Source organism: Pelobates fuscus, chromosome 2, assembly GCF_036172605.1.
Source record: "Pelobates fuscus isolate aPelFus1 chromosome 2, aPelFus1.pri, whole genome shotgun sequence".
Classification (NCBI taxonomy): Eukaryota; Metazoa; Chordata; class Amphibia; order Anura; family Pelobatidae; genus Pelobates; species Pelobates fuscus.
Window position 1 is genome coordinate 377,955,780 of NC_086318.1, and position 18,505 is coordinate 377,974,284.

Here is an 18,505-nt window from a genome sequence, read left to right on the forward strand (position 1 = left end):
ATGGCGAAGGTGGAAGAGATCCATGCAATGGAAGCCCTCAGGGCTTCCCTGAAGGGTAATATGGAACGCTGCCTGCAGAGATGCCATGCATTGACTTCCTGTCCCGGCAACTGACTTAGAAAATCTAAACCATAGCGGCACTTTGGTGACTGTAATAGAGCGGAACGACTGGGATGGAACTAACTCCAGGCCCATTGGCAAAACTGGGGGGTGAGTAACATCGCGCCTCATCGGCCCGAGTGAGTGACACCTTCCGTCAGTGGTGGGTCCGGGGTCACCACCTCCTCCCCCCCCTTTTTTCTTTTTTCCTTCTTTCTTCCACTTCATCTTTCTCCTCCTCTGTTTCCTTCCCTCTCCCATACTACCCCCCCACTTCCCCAACTTTTTATTCAGGCTAGTCCTCTGACGTGGAAACACAGCAACGACAATAGCTACAAATTGTCTCAGGGTTGATTGATGAGTAAGGGAAGCATAACTGGTCTGGGCGACGTATTTACAAAAGTAGAAACACTGGACTTGTTTTCTTCAACATCAACGGTACTTGCTGTCAACTTGGTACAGCTGCTATCTCCTAATAGGTTAAGGATAATGACCTAGTGGCCTAATGTTGATTGTTTGTATATACTAACAAAATACATGCATCTCGGTCTCATTGCTCTCTTGAAATACTGCATTATACTGCATATCTCTTCTTTCAGTATAAAATATAAAACCGTAAATAAAGATTTAAAAAAACAAACAAAAAAATATTGGTTATATTGTTACAATGGCACCTGTCAAGGAGTTGGATATATCAGGCAGCAAGTGAACAGTCAGTTCTTGAATTCCATGTGTTGGAAGCAGGAACATTTTGCAAGATCTTAGTGACTTTGACTAGAGCCAAATAGTGATGGCTAGAGGCCTGGGTCAGAGCATCTCCAAAACAGCAAGTTTTGCGGGGTGTTCCGGGTATGCAGTAGTTAGTACCTACCAAAAGTGGTGCAAGAAAGGACAACCGGTGTATCGGCGTGAGGGTTATTGACGCCCGAGGCACATTGATGCACATGGGGAGTGAAGGCTAGCTTGTCTGGTCCAATCACACATAAGAGCTTTTGCAACTGTTCTACTGGGAAACCTTGGGTCCTGGCTTTCATGAGGCTGTTACTTACGTAGTACCTACCTAGAGAGTGCTGCAGATCACGTGCATCCCTTCATGGCAGATACCACAGGACATGTTCAGAGGTCTTGTGGAGGCCATGCCTTGATGCAGCAGAGCTGTTCTGGCAGCACAGGGGGGCAACTACACAATATTAGGCAGGGGGTTTTAATGTTGTGACTGATCTGTGTACAAATCCAGGTAGACCAAATTCGAGTTAATTCTAGTCACAATTCTGAAATACCAACAATTTACTAACACTCATATACAGGCTACTTTGATGCTACTAAAAATATCACTAGAGACACCGTTCTTTCAATATCCACCTCCTCAACTATAGAAAATGTGTGCTTTGGCTTAAATAAATAGCTTTAGATATTCATCAGGTTTATTAGTATATTTCTATTTCACTAGAGCTTATCTATGTATTTTTATTGTACTTACTTTTTTTGACTGCTGCTAAACAATCGACACAAACACAGACAGGGATATAGACTAAAGACAGAATTGTCAGAGATTCAAAGTGATTTTCAAATTTCAGGCCAAAGTGGCCTAACTGGAAACATAGCTTACAGGGAGAATTTTTCCAAATTTGCTATTTTGGCCTAAAATTTGAAATTCACTTTGAGTTCACTTTGAATTCTCGGCAGTTCTTACTTTAGTGAATAACCCTGTTACCATGAACATGAGAACTAGTAAAGGAGATAATATAATACATAATTTAATCAAAATATATTTTATTTCATAGTCCAACAGGGTTATTCATTAAATGGCCAAATTCTGTCCAGAATGCCAATTTTGATATTTACTAAAGCAACATAACTGAATCTGGAAGAATCGGCCGCATGCCTTTTGTGCCTGGTTTAAGATCAGTGATTTTTACATTCGAACCCAATACAAAGTATAGGAGCCTGAATATTTACCAAACAACAATGTAAAAAAAAAAAAAAAATAGAAAAATCAGAACTGAATATTAGCAAATTATTTCTCATTTGCTTTTTGCAAGCAAACGATAATTTGAAGTACTATTTACCCGCTGGCAGAGTGAGATTACAAAAGTAGTCCCTACTTTGTCTTATGGAATCTTTGGATTGCGATGGAGTTTCAATTAAATACCAAAGCAGTCAGCACGAGTATTTCATAAAGATTTTATCTGAGAAGTAAAAGGGCTCGCTGTAAGTACACCCATACTTTTTATATATCATGTTTTAAAGGGCACATATGGATTTCTTGTGATACTATATATATATATATATATATATATATATATATATATATATATATATATATATATATATATATATATATATATACAATACCACATTATATATGTATAAAATATAAAAAAGATGGGAACTTTAAAAAAAGAACCTCGGGATAGATTCAATTCTTTAGATTTTTTAAATTCCTCATATGTCTAGAATTTCAATTAACATTTGGACGTTATAAAACAAATAGTGGTACTGGCAGCGGCAGATTGGAAACTCATGTTCCGCAACTTGTTCCTATTCAGGGTGTATCCAGAGCTCAAATTCAGGAGGGACATTTCTTTCTAGATTTTGTGTCAATTGTGTCTTTAGAAAATGGACACAAACAATAACACAGAAACAGATACACACTGACAAACATGATTACAGTGGCAGTTACCTGTATACACACTCAAAAAAACAACCCAGATGCATATGCACAAACACAGATACCTATATCCATATACAGACAGACACACAGACATGGACAACCACACAGAGATAGATACACAGATTCATATATACAACATGTCTACGGGCATTTGGTTGTGATGGTCATTTATTCAGCCCTTGCTGCCGGTCAGACATGAATGTCCCTGACCTTTTAAGGGGAGCTGCTGTGGTTCTCACCAATGTATTCTAGCAGACACCCCCACAATAGCCATGTTGAACTTTAAACCATCGCCTGCCTGTAGAATGGACTGTAAAGAATGTATGTCACAAAAATGTTTCTAAGACGAAAAGGATGTTCCAGACTTTTCAAGCTTTCATCAACACCTTTGTCATACTATTTCCTACTTTTTAAAGGTCTTAAGGTTAAACCGCTTTTCATATTGTACTCTACCTTTGACGTATGAGTGAGTCTGGGGGTTTGGAGTTGTTGTCTTGTTTACAGGTAACAATTAGCATGGAGTTTGAGCATACTCCTGTCATTATCTTGACGGCGTCAAATATTCTTTTCCATTGTTATCTAAAAGCCCCATCCATAAGCCAAGTGAGAGGGGTGGTAAAGAACAGTTTGACTCTCTATTTTGTGTTTTCCCTTCAATAATAAGGGATAAGTGGGGATATGTATAAATATATATATATATATTATATCTGTTTATGTAGGTGATACTTGCTTGTCTTACGTCACTTTTCCACAAATCTCCCAGATAAAAGAGCATGTTAAGTACCATAATCGCAACAGCTCACTTTAGTGGTTACGTTCCTTTGAGCGCTCTGGTGCCATCCCCCAATTTACTATAAAATGAATTAGAAAATGTTTGAAATAAACTGGCGTTCTTCTCAGCCTCCAGTGTCAAACCCCCTCCCTCCCCCCTCATCTTGATTGCATTGATAATGTGAACTTAAGGCTTTTGCATTATCACTGTCAATTTTGTCCATCCTAAACTAACCGAGCTATCATGCCCCAGCATCCTCAGCCAACCAATATTGTACAGGTTGGACAAAATTAGACACTGATGGCATGAAAGATGGGGACAGTTGAGAGGCCCTGAGAACAGTGTCCTAAATCAATTTAAATAAAAATGGGTAGCAACAACAATGCGCTCTAGAAAAACAACCAGTACAGTGACCACTTGCAAGTTCTTTTGTAGTGCTTGCTGTTATTAGTTACTTTCATATTAATATAAACACAGCAACAGTTTTCAGCAGGCCTTATATGTGTGGAGATTTCAGTTTTTATTTAATACCACAAACCGTTTTCCTGGCACTGCAGGTCCCCTCTCCCTCCCATCCCAAGTTGCTAAAGAGGTTAAAACCCCTTCAGTGACTTACCTATATCCAGCGGGGGAGACATATTGAGCATGCGCGGCCAGCGGCGGGGGGACCTAACGCGCATGCGCGGCAATGCCGCGCACGCACATTAGACCTCCCCACAGGAAAGCATTGAATAATGCTTTCAATGCTTTCCTATGGGGATTTCAGCGACGCTGGAGGGCCTCACATAGCGTGAGGAGGTCCAGCGACGTTCTATGAACACGGAAGTGTCCTTTTAGTGGCTGCCTAGTAGACACCCACTAGAGGAGGACTTAACCCTTCAAGGTAAATATTGCAGTTTATGAAAACTTCAATAATTACACTTGCAGGGTTAAGGGTAGTGGGAGTTGGCACCCAGACCACTCCAATGGGCAGAAGTGGTCTGGGTGCCTGGAGTGTCCCTTTAAGGAGCATTCAACTAAAATCCTCATATTTGCCTCTAAGATTATTTCATGTGAGGATTTGGGGCAGTTTAATTGTATATTGATTAATAGATCTCCTTGATGGAAATTGGATTCTTTGTCAACCAATAGAGTGGAAAAATCCCCCCAAAAAATCTCCAAGAAAAAAGGCATACAACAGTAGCGTTTATTTCAAAATGATAAAATAAACTCAAAAACTGGCATGTCAAATATGGGGAGCCCACCGCTACACTGAGCGATATTGTACGAAATGCACTATGCGTTTCTCCTCCTTTGTGTGGTGGTGGGCACCCCTAGTTTGCCAGTTTTTGAATTTATCTTGGAATTTTGCAACAAATGCTACTATTTTATTCCTTACTTCTTGGATACTTGGGGGGGAATTTTGCCACCTTATGGGTGGCTGTGAATTGCTTTTATAAGATTGAGAGTTTGCTTAATCCCTGATCTTTATGGATATCCCCATGGATTAACGTCTGCTTTAAGTGTATACACATTTTCCTTGTTTTGTTTTTTGAAGATTATGTTTTTTGTTTTTCATTTTTTTTTTTTTTTTCATCTTCAGGGGTTTACAATTTTATTTTTCAGTTGACCTAAATGTAAACTACATAATGATTATGCAAATTGAACATAGCAGATTAGCATGGAGTGAATAGCTGAAGTGAAGTTTAGAAAATAATCCCCTACGTGTTTGAAAGGGAGAGACTTCAAAGAACAATGGACTTAATCAGATATAAATAAATCTTTTCCAAAACTCATTTATAAAAAAAAAACAAAACTGGTTGTGGTTTCTATGTCAGATCATTGATTTTGTGCTAATCATTTAATCATTTTAACATTTATTTTTCTAACAATCTATCTGTGTTTTCTATTTGTAAAAAATGTAATTTACATTTTTGGAGCATGCATGGGTCTACGCTATAATTGCAGCGCACACAAGGTTGTGGATACTCAAAATGCAACACAAACAAATTTTATAATTTGACCGAAATGACTTACTTTCTGCAAAAATGATTTAGAATAGGAAACAAAATGTACAGTATAATTTTACCCGTAAATCCTTTTTCAGATTTACTGTGGCTTTCACAGGTGAAGGTCTTGGTAGCAATGTTTTGAAGTAAAATGAAACAAAGTTGATGGCTAGCAGAATTGATATAATATACGTTGTTTGAAAAGAATCGCTACGACACACAAATGTTTGCTCAAAACATACAAGGGCTCTGACATCACATGTAAAACGGGGCATAAATTTGTATTTGCTCATTTTGTGATAGCTCAGGGTAATCTGAGCAAAAGATGCTAGATTTAGCATAGTACAAATTTTTGTCGTTAGTTTTGTACATGCTTTCATTTCTCCTGTCAATGCCTACCTATTTGTCTGTATCTAGTCGAGCAATCACAAGTTTGCGATATACCTGGTTTGCTCATGCACAAGTGTTTCAAAAACACTCTGGTCATGCACAAGTGTTTTAATAGTTCTTACACATTGTAGACTATCTAGCTGCTTACAATTTAGTCTACATTTTTATTAAAAAATATATATATATAATACCACCAAAGGGAATACAAAAAAAAAGAAGAACCCTGTAGCAAATGTTTAATCAGTTAAAAGATTAATGTACTTTATTAGGTAATGTATTTGTACATACACAACAAACATACACAACACACAAACACATACAAATAAATTAACAAAACCTAGAATAGATATTTGGTTAATGTCACTATCATTACAGGTTTTTGTCAAGATGTCCCCATACTAATTTATAGTCTGGTGCCATTTTAAGAAATCATAATTACATGAAATTGATAAAATATATCCGTGTGATTGATATTTATATAATGATTGCATATAATTTTATAATGTTCATATGAACAAAATGTATTTCTACTTCTATGCAATACTTCAGTGAGATATCATATAGTCTATATTGCTCCATATCCCCAATATCTCCAAAAAGCAATATATATGTGTGTTTCCTGTTTTACCATGTCGTGCTAGTTTTGCACCCCATATTTGTTTCAAATAAATGCTGTTATTTTTTTTAATGAAAACAGTTTTCTAGTTAAGGATTAGATAAAGCTAAGACAATATCGTTCATGGCACCTCGTTACACGATCCCAATTTAATAGCATAGGTCTGTCCAGTAGTTCTGTGATGACTCTGACACACACAGCGCCCTCTGTTAACCAACTGGAAACTGTGTCCGTTTGCGTAACGTTTATATGAAAATTAGTGCTACCAAATACACAGCTACATGTAATTGTTTTTGTTTTCTCTTGTGTAAGTTGTCAGTTGGTACTAGTAATGTACCAAACTGTTCGCTGGCGAATAGTTCCTGGCGAACATAGCGTGTTCGCGTTCGCCACGGCGGGCGAACACATGTGCGGTTCGATCCGCCCCCTATTCGTCATCATTGACTAAACTTTGACCCTGTGCCTCACAGTCAGCAGACACATTCCAGCCAATCAGCAGCAGACCCTCCCTTCCAGACCCTCCCACCTCCTGTACAGCATCCATTTTAGATTCATTTTGAAGATGCATTCTTAGATAGAGGAGGGAAAGTGTAGCTGCTGCTCATTTGATAGGGAAATGTATAGCTAGGCTAGTGTATTCAGTGTCCACTACAGTCCTGAAGGACTCATCTGATCTCTGCTGTAAGGACAGCACCCCAGGGCTAGGGCTAGAACATCAGTCTGCTTTTTTTTTGTGTAATCTAATTGCAGTTGCCTGCCTGCCAGCTTCTGTGTCAGGCTCACAGTGGATACTGTGCCCACTTGCCCAGTGCCACCACTCATATCTGGTGTCATTTAAAAACAATTATTTTTTTCACTGTAATAGATTGAATAGCAGCTAGTTGTCTACAAGCGTCTGTGTGTCAGGCCTACAGCGTGTACTCTGCCAACCTCTGCCAGTGCACAGTGCCACTCATATCTGGTGTCACAATAGCGTGCATTTAAAAACAAAAACATTTTTTTCACTGTTATAGATTGAATAGCAGTTAGTTGTCTGCAAGCGTCTGTGTGTCAGGCTAACAGCGTGTACTCTGCCAGTGCACAGTGCCACTCATATCTGGTGGCACAATAGCGTGCATTTAAAAACCCCAAAACTTTTTTTTCACTGTAATAGATTGAATAGCAGTTAGTTGTCTGCAAGCGTCTGTGTATCAGGCCAACAGCGCATACTCTGCCAACCTCTGCAAGTGCACATTGCCACTCATATCTGGTGTCACAATAGCGTGCATTTAAAACCCAAAAACTTTTTTCACTGTTATAGATTGAATAGCAGTTAGTTGTCTTCAAGTGGGTGTGTCAGGCCTACAGCGTGTACTCTGCTAACCTCTGCAAGTGCACATTGCCACTCATATCTGGTGTCACAATAGCGTGCATTTAAAACCAAAAAACTTTTTCACTGTTCTAGATTGAATAGCAGTTAGTTGTCTTCAAGCGGGTGTGTCAGGCCTACAGTGTGTACTCTGCTAACCTCTGCAAGTGCACATTGCCACTCATATCTGTTATCACAATAGCATGTATTTAAAACCGAAAAACTTTTTTCACTGTTATAGAGTGAATAGCAGTTACTTGTCTGCAAGCGGGTGTCAGGCCTACAGCGTGTACTCTGCCAACCTCTGCAAGTGCACATTTCCACTCATATCTGGTGTCACAGGTGAAGAGGAGTAAGAGGAGGAATGTGGCTTTGAGGAGGAGGAGGAAGACCAACCACAACAGGCATCCCAGGGTGCTCGTTGTCACCTATCTGGTACCCGTGGTGTTGGACGTGGCTGGGGGGAAGAACATACCTTCATTGAGATCACTGAGGAGGAGGAACGGGAAATGAGTAGCTCGGCATCCAACCTTGTGCAAATGGGGTCTTTCATGCTGTCGTGCCTGTTGAGGGACCCTCGTATAAAAAGGCTGAAGGAGAACGACCTGTACTGGGTGTCCACCCTACTAGACCCCGGGTATAAGCAGAAAGTGGCTGAAATGTTACCAAATTACAACAAGTCGGAAAGGATGCAGCGTTTGCAAAATAAATTAAAAAGTATGCTTTACACAGCGTATAAGGGTGATATCACAGCACAACGGGAATCTAACAGGGGAAGAGGTGAAAGTAATCCTCCTCCTCCCACGACCACGCCGGCAAGGACAGGACGCTTTAAAGACGTGTTGTTGATGGAGGACATGCGGAGCTTTTAAAGTCCTACACATCGCCACAGCCCTTCGGGATCCACCCTCAGAGAACGACTCGACCGACAGGTAGCAGACTACCTAGCCTTAACTGCAGATATCGACACTCTGAGGAGCGATGAACCCCTTGACTACTGGGTGTGCAGGCTTGACCTGTGGCCTGAGCTATCCCAATTTGCGATAGAACTTCTGGCCTGCCCCGCTACAAGTGTCCTGTCAGAAAGGACCTTCAGTGCAGCAGGAGGTATTGTCACTGAGAAGAGAAGTCGCCTAGGTCAAAAAAGTCTAGATTACCTCACCTTTATTAAGATGAATGAGGGATGGATCCCGAAGGGACTGACAGTGGGCGATACATTCGATTAAAAAAGGCCTGATGAGATGAGCTGCCTTGGGCTAAAAATGGTGACCCTATGTAGGAGGAACAGTCCCTATTCTGCTCAGTGTCAGTGTGTATCATGGTCCATGAGGACAGGTGTCAATCCATATCTGCCAAGTGACCCTATGTAGGGGGAACAGTCCCTATTCTGCTCTGTGTCAGTGTGTATCAGGGTCCCTGAGGACAGGTGTCAATCCATATCTGCAAAGTGACCCTATGTAGGGGGAACAGTCCCTATTCTGCTCTGTGTCAGTGTGTATCAGGGTCCCTGAGGACAGGTGTCAATTCATATCTGCCAAGTGACCCTATGTAGGGGGAACAGTCCCTATTCTGCTCTGTGTCAGTGTATCAGGGTCTCTGAGGACAGGTGTCAATCCATATGTCAAGGTGTCAATATGTTAAATGTCAGGTGTCAAACCATATCCATTGTGATTTAGGAATGTTAGGTGATTTATGCCCTTTATGGATTAAAACAAGACTCTGCATCAACTGTGTAATTTTCCATGGGAGTTTTGCCATGGATCCCCCTCCGGCATGCCACAGTCCAGGTGTTAGTCCCCTTGAAACAACTTTTCCATCACTATTGTGGTCAGAAAGAGTCCCTGTGGGTTTTAAAATTTGCCTGCCCATTGAAGTCTATGGCGGTTCGCCCTGTTCGCCGGTTTGCGGAAGTTCGCGTTCGCCATTCGCGAACCGAAAATGTTATGTTCGCGACATCACTAGTTGGTACGTGTGTTACATATTTAATATGTTAATTATGATTGCTTATTCTCTATTATTATGTATATTTTTATCTCAATTGTTTTCACAACATGTTAAAAGACAAGTCACTAAAGTCTAGTCCTTGTTCCAATGACTATATTTTAGGGTTTTTTCTTTGATGAGGTTTTTGGTCTCAGTTATTTGGGATAATTCATCTAACAGTGTAATAAGACTTATTAGTGAATGAAGCTATTTCACTTAGTGTGATGTATATACATGTCAATAAAAATAAAAATCTTAGGCAGAAAACATGGCAACATAGGCTTAGCCTGTGTGACAGCTATAAGTCAAATTTCAAAAGTACAGTTGATGGTGAACGTTTGAATGTGAAACAGTGGCTGTTATCAATATAAAGTTGTTTCCTATACATTACATCTATATGACATCTTCCTTTGTTGGTGAAATCCATCAATTTGCTATTCAACCTTTTATTATTCTTAATTTATGTTAGCATTCTCCCAGTCTTGCTATTTTAGGGTCTCATTAAATCATTTGCATTAAAAGCCAGTCCATGTACTTCAGTTCTTGTAATTTGCACAATTCCACAATTTACACCTTTCTGTTACAGTGTCATTACACTTCCCGTAATTATAATTAATTTTATTCCTGGAGAAATTAGATTTTTTTAAAAACAAATCTATCACTAAAGCTAAATATATTGATATTTAAAATGAATGACTGCTAGATTTAACATAGAATGGAATTGAGTTACAAATAGATTTTTAAGCAACCAAGATCCTTATATCTGAAAGCATTGGATTTAAAAGGATTAATCCACCAATTAGCGGTATTGCAAACTCCTAATTTTTTTATACAACCAGATTTTTATCATCAGCCATACAGGCTGCTAATGGAACCTCCATTTATTAATGTAACCAAGGTTCTATCATCCGCAAACATTAATGGATTTGGAACATGGGTGCCAGCAAATCATCTGCTCAATGGTGAACTAAATGATGTATTTATACATTTGCAAATACCATTGGATTTAAAAAAGTGCAAACTCCCAGTGAGCTGTTCAGCTTTCTGTCCAACTCCATTTACCTGCCAATCAAGGCCTTTTTAGCACCTGTTGCAATGTAACCTTTTGGCTCTCCAAACAAGCTTTAAAATGCCAGCTAAATATAGTTTTTCAACTTTATTTAGAAGTCGTTCTCTGTCCCTATAATTGTTTATTCTATAGCTGGGACTACTAACCTAGCACAAGAACCTAAAATAAGAACAGTAGGAACAAAATTACATCTTATATGTCTGTAAACACACAATCATGACTTCTTAAAAAAAATAAAACTAAAATCACAAATAACACAATATGGCCGTTTGGTGGAACTGAATCACCATATTTGTTTGCTGAGATAGGGGATTTTAAGTACGGTAGTCTTGTAAAATTTAAAACTGTATTTTCATGTGTGCGCTGTTCATTAATCTGTATTATGTATCTGTGTTTAAGGTCCCCTCTCATCAGATTAGGTCCATAAAACCTCCCACACGTCCCCCCTCTGTCAGTCCCTACAATTTAAGATTTTGGTGCTTGTTTACAAGTCCCTACATAATGCTGCTCCAACCTACCTATCCTCCCTAATACACAAATGTGTCCCGTCGAGGCCCCTGCGCTCTGCCGAAGACCTACGTCTATCCTCTGTCCGTACTCCCACATCTGATGCTCGCCTCCAAGACTTCTCCAGGGCTGCACCTTTTCTGTGGAACTCCCTTCCCTTCTCCGTTAGACTTTCTCCCAGTCTCCACTCCTTCAAAAAATCTTTGAAAACACATTTCTTCAGGAAAGCATTTCATTTAAACTGTTGGCGGGTTTTCATCCCCTCCCCCCATGACTCTGTCAAAAATAATAAGTTCTCAGTGAATACATTTCTAGCAACCTATTTCATTACCCCTACTTATATCCTTTTGTGTCACTATACTCCACTCCCTCTAGCATGTACGCTCATTGAGCAGGGCCATCAACCCCTCTGTTCCTGTGCGTCAAACTTGTCTGGCTACAACTACGTGTCTGTTAGTCCACCCATTGTACAGCGCTATGGAATTTGATTCCAAAAGGGGAAACGGTAGGATCTAGATCATCATCTTTGCTAGATTGCAGAGCTCTTGAAAGCATTCTCTGTAGCATTGCTGGTGCTCTCTGTCAATCAAAACAACATAGGACAAACACTTTTCAGGAGAAATTGAAGACATGGCTCTTTAATGTGGCACTAACCATTGAATCCATTCCTTTTCCTTATCTCACCTCTCATTTCAACCCTGTTCCTTTATATTCTGAACCTATTCCTATATCTCTGTTTTTTTGTTTGTTTGTTTTCCTTCCATTTTCCAAGTGCATGGAAACAGGTATTGCCCTGTTTATATGACATACAAATCCATAGATTGAGACAAAGAGATTTTATGTATTTTATGCATGAATGCCTAGGGCATATTGTGTTCGGTTTCTGAACATGCAGCCTACTTGCAAAACTTTAAAGCTGCCCCAGAGGGATATTCTCGTTTAGTGGGTGTGGCTGGAGTTTGGCCTGGGATCGCTATTCGTAACATTTCAGGTGACATTGTGTCTTAATGACAAGAATTTTATCTTAAAATGAAATGAACTTTTCCATGTTTTATTGAATGTTTATATAAGTAATAGGTAAAGTACAATCAGTTGCAGGTTTACAGCTTGCTCTTTAAAGTTATTTCATACATGTCACAGCAACTGAAGACCCAAACACGCAAACCAAAACCCACTAGAAATAGACAGCTCTAGCATACATGACAATGCAATAACAAACAACACTGTTGTCGATTGAATTTAAAACAAATTTAGAGAAAGTCTCTCTAGTGGCCTTAGGTAGAAGTGTAGACTATAGACTTTTTTTTCCAGAAAAGGCAGTGTTTACACTACACAGCATACAGGCACCTGTCCAACCTTAGGTTTTAAAAAAAAAAAAAGATTTATCCGAGCACCACATGCAAAGTTATACATTTATTACATATCTTATAGTATTTGTTAATAAAGAGCATGACATTTTTTATGTACACTGGCGGAACTACTGCAGTCGCGGGGAAGTATGGGGTGGGAGGTAGACGTAGTATGGGGCTGGGGGAACCCAGGGCAAATTTTGCACTGGGGCCCCATTGTTTCTAGTTACGCCTCTGTTTATGTATAAATACTTCTTAATGCAATACAATAACCGATGACAAATCTAAGCATGTTTTGTGTGTTTGAATATACGTATATATTTGTGTGTAGGGTTGGCATTTAAATGCACATACACTGCCCTGCACCTACACACTAACAGACACACAGATACACACTGACTCATACATGCACACAGATACAAACTGACTCATACACACACTGACACACACAGAAACATACTTACTCATACACACACTAGCACACACAGATACATACTGATACATATACACACACAAATACATACACACACAGATACACACTGACTCATGCATGCACTAACACACACTGATGCACACTGACACATACACATAGGTACATACACACACACACAGATGTACACTTACTCATACCCACACTGACACACACAGATAAACACAAACTCATACGCGCACAGATATACACTGACTCATACACAAACAGAAAACAAATATACATAAATTACACATACACACATAGACACACAGAGATAACATACGTGCACAGATAACACATATACACACAAATGTTATATACACACACAGAGATAACACACAGATATCATACACACACACACACACACACAGCTAACATATATACACACAAATATCATATATCACAATTTACAGATTGTTTTTTGGTGCAGGGGGTAACTTTACTGGGGTCCAGTGGCATCTGGCTCGGTCTGATGAGATGGGAGATGGGTCCTGCCTCCAGACTCTTCCTCCATTCTGGTCCTCTCCTCTCTCGCTCGGCTCATTGGTAAGCTGGGAGGAGATGACTTGTACTCACTTCCTCCCAGCACCTGACCAGATCAAAGATGGCCATCACGTGGCCCTAACTGCAAGGGCCAGCCAATGGGCCCCTCGAGCTTGTTGAGGTCATTCTACCAAAACCCACAGACGAGCTGCATAAAATACCATAGGCGGCCGCATGCATCCTGCGAGCCACCTTTTGGTAGCCCGGCTCTAGACACCCAAACCATTACATTAAGCTGTAGTGGTTGTGGTGCCTATGGCGTCCCTTTAAGCATGTGCTACTGTGAGTTGTGTTGCTGTGAATTTCTGCTATACACTCATACTCATCAAACCTTTTCTCATAGAAAAGAGGGACAAATGTTTTTCGGAACCAAAATAGGGCAGGCCATTATAAATAGGGATCCCTAGGAGGTATGTGAAGCACATAGTTATAATTACAAGGGCAGTTATTTATATATATAGCTCCAGCATATTCCACAACACTGTACTATAGGTAAACAAGGCAAATAATTTGAGCAATAGGTGAACAGGGCTCTGCTCAAATGAGCTTGCAATCAAAAAAGGGTTATTTTCCACAGGAGAACTTCACAGAGAAGGTAAAATCAATTCAGTAATTAGTCATGTTCTATTTACTAAATACATAGTAAGGATTCACAGCCTTTTTTGATCAGAAACTGCTTACTAATGGCCAAGTTTGCAGCCATGTAGCTACAAACTAAGAGAGTTAATTTATCAAAACGGGATTTTCAAGTTGAGTCTTTTTTTAAGGTTATCATGGTTCCAACCCCATGTGACCCATGATTGATATTGGATCTGATGTTCAATGTAAAAAACATGTTAGAAGAGGCACATGTGGTCCGGAAACAATAAAAACAAAATTAAATTACCGTGTCCAGGCCATATGTGATTGTAAAAAAGTATTTCTTACATTGCATCCTCAATGCGATGCCTGTATCTTCTTGATGTATTTAGTTTTAAAAGTGGGAGGCAGCCTTGTTAGGAGATGGAACGATCCATAAATCTGGAATAGCTGAAGCAGTGTAGTTGATGTCTACTACCCCCGGTTTAAGCTTTACTATACTTTTTATTATTATTAGGCTTGGTCTGGGTCTAAGGATGAAATGTTGTCCCCACACACCCTCTCCCAAAAAAACCATATATGTTTCTGCAATTATAGTGTCTCTATGTGTGTGTGCTGAGGATAAAATGTGTGTCTGTGTGCGTACTGGGAATGAAGTGTGTGTCTAACTGTGTGCTGGGGATGATATGTGTCTGTGTGTTTGCTGTGGATGAAGTGTGTGTCTGTGTGTGTACTGGGGATGAAGTGTGTGTCTATGTGCGTACTGGGAATGAAGTGTGTGTCTAACTGTGTGCTGGGGATGATATGTGTCTGTGTGTTTGCTGTGGATGAAGTGTGTGTCTGTGTGTGTACTGGGGATGAAGTGTGTGTCTGTGTGAGTGCTGGGGATGTATTATGTATCTGTGTGAATGCTGGGGATGTAGTATGTGTCTGTGTGCTGGGGATGTAGAGTGTGTCTGTTTGTGCACTGCAGCCAATACACTTACTTATACACTGTGTCTGTGTATATGCATGTGTGTCAGTGTTTGCATCTGTGTGTCTGTATCTGTATGTGTATCAGTGTGTTTGTGCAACTGTATGTGTGTCTGTATATCTGCACGTGTATCAGTGTGTCTGTGCAACTGTATGTGTGTCTGTGCATCTGCATGTGTGTCAGTATATGTATCAAACACTGACACACATGCAGATATCAACATACATACAGATGTACACACACACTGCTATGCCTGCAGATATACAGACATACACACAGACACACATACAGACACTGACACATACAGATACATACACTACACACACACAGATGCACACATTACACACATACAGAAACACAAGCTACAAACATACAGATACACACACATGCAAACACACTGATACACACTACACACATTACACACATACAAACAGTTATATACACTACACATACAAGATACACACACTATGCACACACTACACACATAAAAACACACACATACACACAAATACATACATACAAACACACACACTACACACATACAAACACACTACACACATACACATGGATTGACACATACAAACACACAGATACACACATACAAACACAGATGCACACACTACACACATATACACACACGCTACACACAGATACAAACACACACACTACACACAGATACACACACACACTACACACAGATACACACACACATTACACATAACTGTGTAACTGTCAGTGTGTGAGCTGGGAGGAAGTCAGAGGCTGTCACTTCCTCCCAGCTCTCCATGCGGATAGAAGGGGCCCAGTCGCGCTGTTAAAACGCCGCAGCGCACGACCAAGCCCCTCACTGCATATGTCCATCGGGTGGCCCTTATGGCAATGGCCACCCAATGGACCTTCACACAGCTGCACCACCACCACAGGTTGGGTACTTCTGTGTTAGATGTTGTCAGGGGTGGAAAAATGCTGCCCCTGTCAGAGTGCCGCCTGGAGCCGTGGCTCCACAACGGTCTATGGACGGGCCGGCCCTGATGACAATAATGGAGAAACAAGTCTTAGGAGAGCTTTGGCAGATGCTCATAGTTGGACATCCCCAAATCATACATAAAACTTAAAGGTTTAAAAAATAGACTACCAACTGGATAAAAGAGTTACCGAAAATAAGTCCAGGTATACTAAGGTTACTCTTCATGTGTTATTCTGTTCTGAAAGTGGGATCAACAAAAATAATACATCAATACGTAGTAATAGTTAAAAGATTACATAATTGTTGCTTTATTTTCCACTAGATTCTTTGGGTGGCAGACGGGGAGTGAGAAGCATTTCTTAGGGCCTCCTGAGGCAGATGAAGGGTAAATGAATGTACCATGACTCCATGTCACAAAAGCCAATTGGTAATTCATCCTCATCTGCAATGACAACACAGAAAAATATGCTGATTAAAATAAAGAAACATCAGCTCAGATTTTTCATTTTTTTTTCCATTTTTTTTTTATTTCACAGTGAGCGCCTCCTGCAAATGAAAATCAGCTTATGCAATGAGAAACGGCGCTCAACATCTGCTGAGTTTGTTACACCATTAACATATGTTAATGCCATTGCATCTAATGTGGGTAGTTTGTCTTCAGTGAGAGCCAAAACACATCAGTGTCAAGACTGCCAGTGAAGTAACACCCAAAGATCCTTTTTGTCTCCAAGAAAACAAACCTTGAATTAAATCACATTTCTGGTGCTAGATGTTGCAATGCAGTTTTCAAAGGAACATTAAAAAAAGCCGAGAAACAGGTAATGTGAATATCAAACAATAAATAGCTCCTGCAATTGAAAATAAAGTATATCTGATTGCATAGCACCACGTCACAGTGAGTCACACACACAGACACACACACATACTCAGACACACACTCACACACTGGCCTCTACTAATATTGTCACCCCTTGGTAAATATGGGCAAAGAAGGCTGTGAAAAATTGTCTTTTGTTCAAAAAAATACACAAAAATACTCTCATGGATATCAAACAATTGCAAAAGCAACACAGGTTTAAAAAAAAAAATCTTTGTTAAATAAATGTGTGGCACAATTATTGATGCCCCTATGAATTCATATGAGAATATTATATCTGAAGTATATCCCCATAGATATTTACATTTATTTAGTAAACCTGGGTGGCTAGGAACAGTAAATTATTCAATCATGACTTCCTGTTTTACAGGGGTATGAATATGAAGTAACACAAATTCCCTTATTCATTCATTACAATGGGTAAGACCAAGGAATGTGTGGCAAAAGGTTGATGAGCTTCACAAAAGATATGCTAAAGGCCCGGTGCACATCTGCCTGCCTATCAGATTTGCCCTAAGTGGAAGGGTTACATGATGGGCCCACAAAGCCCATAGGTACCAATGCAGCTGCACTGACTGCTACGGCAGTAGTTCTGCCTGTAAAGGGACGACTAAATGATGTCTCTGTCAAAGTTCTGCCTGGGGCGCATCGGAACCTATGCACACGCTGGCTCTGGTTGTGCAGTTCCTTTGTTACAGTGTATACGAAACACCTAATTACAGTGTATATGAAATACCTTATTTGCCAAGGGAAAAGCAATTTGGGGTGGGGGGGGAGGGAGACTGCTAAATTAGCTGCAATCACAATAAAAAAGCAATAGAACGTTTCTTAACATACAACACTTTTGGGAGTGTTCTGTTCCAAGAAGTAGTGCAAAAATTTAAAATGGGAGGAGTCATCAATGGAATGTGCCTGTTGGTTCCACTAGTTTCGATGGCGATTGCCTGTTGGTTCCACTAGTTTCGATGGCGATTGCCCCAATTTTAGTACATTGAACTACTTTTTAGACTAGCAAATTTCTAAATCTCTCCTACCTCCTCAGAATAACTTCTGGATGGAGTCATTCTCTTATTCATTGTCATAGAATGTAAGCCAGCCAGCTTTCTAGCCTAACATTTGAAATATGACACTAACTGATAAACACCTGACAACTCATATGTAGAATATCATTTCAAATGTTTAATATGTATGTGTTAATTAATGGTGGATGTTGCTATATGGAGTTACTGGATAACCACAGGACAATGTTTAAACAGACAACAAACCGATTGTATAGCAAATTACATTCTCATAGCAATC

At 39.9% G+C, this 18,505-nt stretch overlaps 1 long non-coding RNA gene across 1 annotated transcript in view; it reads left to right on the forward strand.

Moving 5' to 3' along the window:
- The window catches only part of LOC134587409 (uncharacterized), a 65,237-nt gene extending 47,891 nt beyond the window's left edge, over positions 1-17,346 (forward strand). Inside the window, exons 3-4 of the long non-coding RNA XR_010086630.1 lie at positions 16,652-16,756; positions 16,866-17,346. This is a non-coding gene — a long non-coding RNA (uncharacterized LOC134587409). The remainder of the gene's footprint in view (positions 1-16,651; positions 16,757-16,865) is intronic.
- The last annotated feature ends 1,159 nt before the right edge of the window (positions 17,347-18,505 follow it).